The 4,388-nt window shown below is 38.4% G+C and overlaps 1 non-coding gene across 1 annotated transcript; it reads right to left on the bottom strand.

The window, feature by feature from the left end:
• Window positions 1-3,439: 3,439 nt before the first annotated feature.
• Window positions 3,440-3,548, bottom strand: LOC112762821 (small nucleolar RNA R71). The gene has a single exon (XR_003182769.1). It is a non-coding gene; the product is annotated as a small nucleolar RNA R71 (small nucleolar RNA).
• Between the last annotated feature and the right edge of the window lie 840 nt (window positions 3,549-4,388).

Consider the following 4,388-nt stretch of genomic DNA (forward strand, 5'->3'; position numbering starts at 1 on the left):
TCATTCCTCACTGGGAGCTTCTTTTCTCAGTGCTCTCATGGATCAGCTTAATATGCTCAAGAGACAGGATCCTCTTCACTGCACGAGGTAGGATTGGGCTTGCAAGGGATACTATCCTCATCCCTGATGAGAATCCTTTAGTAGGGATATTGTTGTTTTTCCATCCCCTAGGCATCCTTCTCTTGGGACCTTCCTCCTTGGTTGATGGTGCACACCCAACACCAAACTTAGGTTTGATAGTTGGGAAAACTATATGAGTTTCCACCAAGGGAGGAGGCTTCAGCATTGTACTTTGCATGCAAGTACCTCCTTTATCAGGAAATAGTGGAGGTTTAAAGACTTTGAAAACCAACCAATCCTTATGCAATCTCAGCACCAACTTGCCTTTCTCAACATCAATGAAGTTTCTTCCTGTAGAGAGAGACCTTTGTTTCAAAATCCCAGCAAAAAGAATCTTAATTTACAGCTTCTTGAAGACTTCCAAGAAATGTGAGTGGTGCTCATCTTTGGTCTCCTTTTGGGACTTCTGAGGGTGTGGTGCTTCAAGCTCTTGGATGGGTGTCATAGAGGAGGCATCTCCTCTAACCCTTTAGCAGCTTTCACTTCCTCACTTGGGGTAGGCACTGTGTCACTGAGAGGAGTGAGAGGTCTCTTAAGTGTCTCGGGAAGGTTCCTCTGAATGACTGCACTGCACTCCTTAGTAAGCACTATTGTCTTTACTTCCTTCCAATCCCTCTTATTATTTAGTATTTCCTTCATGAACTTAGCATATGAAGGTATTTGTTCAAGAGCCTCTGCAAAGGGAATTTTGATCTCCAATTTCTTGAAATCATCTAGGAACTTGGAGAATTGCCTATTCTTTTCTTCCCACTGAAGTCTCTAAGGATATGGCATCTTGGTCTTGTACTCATGAATTTTGAGTGGTGCAGGGTGAGTGTGCATAGTGCCTAAAGAAGGGTTACCAACTTGCTTAGAAGAGGTGTTCCCTAAATCAACACGTGTATGGTCTCCCCTATTTAAGCGTTCAATGCCACTGCTGGTCCTTGATGCGTGAGCATCTTTCCTATCTTTTCCTAGTGAATTTGCATCTAATTTGTTAAGTTTAATCAAGAATTAATTATCTTTTAGCTAATATGGATGCTACTTTGAGTCTTGTGCAATTCTGTTTATTTTAGGTAGTATTCGGCTAGATTTGATGGAATTTCTGCAGCACAAGAATTAAAAGAGATGACCAGCAAGGAGTGACACGTACGCGCACCTGATGCGTACGCGTGATTTGGAGCTTTCCATGGAGACGCGTACGCGTGATCTGAAGATTTGCTCAGCAACGCGTGCACATACTTGACGCGTACGCATGACTGACGTGTATGCGTGACATGCGCCACGTACAGAAAACGCTGGGGGCAATTTCTGGGCTATTTTTGACCCAGTTTTCAGCCCAGAAAACACATATTAGAGGCTGCAGAATGGAAGACTCAGGAGAACACTTCCCGTTACTTCCCAGGTTAGGCATGGACCCTACAAAGTAAGTGGTCTCCATCCATCAATTGAAGACTTGCTGATTATTTAATTAATTCTAATTTAAATTTAAATCATATTTTAGGAAAAGATATTATTTTATTTTTAGAATTTAGATTTTGAATTAATTATGATTAGATATAAAAAGAATAAACTTTTCTTTTGGGGATAATCCCATATTATTCGATCCCAACATTATTCCAATTAGTTAACTTTTCAATCCACCTCAGCCCAATTTATAGTTTACCTGAATCCTTATTTTCTCTCTGAACCATGAGCAACTAAACCTCCATTGTTAATGTTAGGAGCTCTGTCCATTTGTATGAATTGATTTTATTGTTTTTCTATTTTAATTCATGCACTGATTTATAATTTAAGAATTGTTTTCGTTATTTATCTTATGAAATTGGGTGAAACGGAAGTATGACCCTCTTTCTAATTGAGTTCTTGTATAACTTGGAAAAGCTCTTTACTTGAACAACAGCTTGAAAACAATTTCTCCTAAACTTCTAATTATCTGGATTTAACGGGATACGTGACATATAATCCTTTTATATTTGGGTAATTAGAGTTTTTGTGGCATAATAACTAGAATTAAACTTCACCCTCTAATCGGAATCAATTGACAAGGGAATTGGCAGTTGATGAGAATTAGAGGAGACTAGAAAGGTCTAAGGAATTAGGGTCTAGCCACATATAGTTTGCCATAAATTAAATCTTGCATGATTAAAATAAATTAATAAAAAAAATTAATCCAGAAAAATAGATAACTCTGAAGCCTTAACTGCTTTCTTCATATTTTATTCCCAACCTATTCACCTGTCTGTCTTCAAACTCTGAATTTAATATTTAATGCTTTTTAAACTCTCAACACTCTTTTCTGCTTGTCTGACTAAGCCAATCACTCAATTATTGTTGCTTGATCCATCAATCCTCGTGGGATCGACTCTCACTCACCTGAGGTATTACTTGGTACGACCCGGTACACTTGCCGGTTAGTTTGTGGTTAGAAATTTCGCACCAAGTTTTTGGCGCCGTTGTCGGGGATTGATAGTGATTAACAACTATCAGTTGTTTGCTTGTTTAGATTAGGCGTTTTAGTTTTAATTTTATTTAATTGTTGCTTTATTATTTTCGAAAAATTAGTATTAATATTTTTTCTTAATTTCTAAAATTAAGTTTGGTGTCTCCTATTTATTTTTATTTTAATTTTTCTGTTAATTTTCGAAATTTTTTGTCTGATTTCAGTTATCATTTTCGAATTTTTTTTTGTTTTATTTATCTAGTATTTTTATTTTATTTCTTTACACAAGTTACTTCACTAGGAATTTTCTGCACTCTGACGTAGAGAGTTCCATCTTTTCTTGTCTTCTGTTTGTTTATGCGCATGAACAGAGACAAGGAACCTCTCTTAGACTTTGATCCTGAACCTAAAAGAACTTTCAGGCTGCGTTTGCAACAAGCAAGACTTTACAAGGCTGCAGAATTCACTATGGATCCTAACAATGCTGCTAATGCCAATGTGGCAAATCCAAATGAGAATGAGCAACAAAGGAGAGTACTTGGATCATATTCTGCTCCTACTACAGATCTTTATAGAAAAAGCATTGTGCTGCCTCCTATAGCTGCAAACAACTTTGAGTTGAAGCCACAACTAGTCACTCTGGTGCAACAAAACTGCCAGTATCATGGTCTTCCCCACGAAGACCCAAATCAATTTATTTCTAATTTTCTGCAAATTTGTGATACTGTGAAGACAAATAGAGTGAATCCTGATGTATACAAACTTATGCTCTTCCCATTTGCTCTGAGGGATGGAGCAAAGTTATGACTAGATTCACAACCCAATGAGGGTTTGGATACTTGGGAAAAGGTTATTACTAAGTTTCTTACTAAATTTTTCCCACCAAAGAAGCTGACTAAACTTAGGGTGGAGGTTCAGACCTTCAAACAGAAGGATGGTGAAACTCTTTATGAAGCTTGGGAGAGGTACAAGCTACTGATTAGGCAATACCCTCTGGACATGTTCTCCAAATGGACCTAACTAGACATCTTTTATGAAGGCTTGGGAGAAATATCCAAAATATGCTTGGATAATTCCACAGGTAGTTCATTGCACAAGAAGAAGATACCGGAGGAGACTATTAAGCTTATTGAGTTGGTTGCCAGCAACCAATATTTATACTCATCTAACAGGAATCCTGTGAACTCAGAGACTTCTCAGAAGAGAGGTGTGTTGGAAATGGATGCTGTTAACGCTATTCTTGCTCAGAACAAGTTTATGTCTCAGCAAATAAGTCTACTTACTCAACAGATGGGTGGCATGTAAGTCTTAGCTATCAACACCCAAAATCCATCTCAAGAGGTCTCTTATGACATGGCAGGTAAGTTTATGCAAAATGATAATTATGATTATGCTCAATCCTCTTCTGAACAGGTCAATTACATGGGGAGTGGTCCTAGAAATCCCAACAATGATCCATATTCTAAGACATACAATCAGGGGTGGAGGAATCACCCAAATTTTGGATGGAGGGACCAACCTCAGAGACCTCAGAACTTCAACAATAATTCTCAGGGCGGCTTCCAACAGAACAATTACAATAACCGCCAATTTCAGTCTCAGCAGCAACAACCACCTCAGCAGGCAAACTCTAAATCCCAAGAAGATTCTAATTGGGAGATGATGAGGAGTTTTATGCAAGAAACTAGAGCCTCCATTAGAAACTTGGAGGTGCAAATGGGCCAACTAAGCAAGCAAATACCTGAGAGGTCTGCAAGTACATTTCCAGGTGATACAGTGGTGAACTCAAGAGAAGATTGCAAGGTTATTCAATTGAGAAGATCGTAAAGTAGCTGGCTCTGAGACC

Source organism: Arachis hypogaea, chromosome 2, assembly GCF_003086295.3.
Source record: "Arachis hypogaea cultivar Tifrunner chromosome 2, arahy.Tifrunner.gnm2.J5K5, whole genome shotgun sequence".
Lineage (NCBI taxonomy): Eukaryota > Viridiplantae > Streptophyta > Magnoliopsida > Fabales > Fabaceae > Arachis > Arachis hypogaea.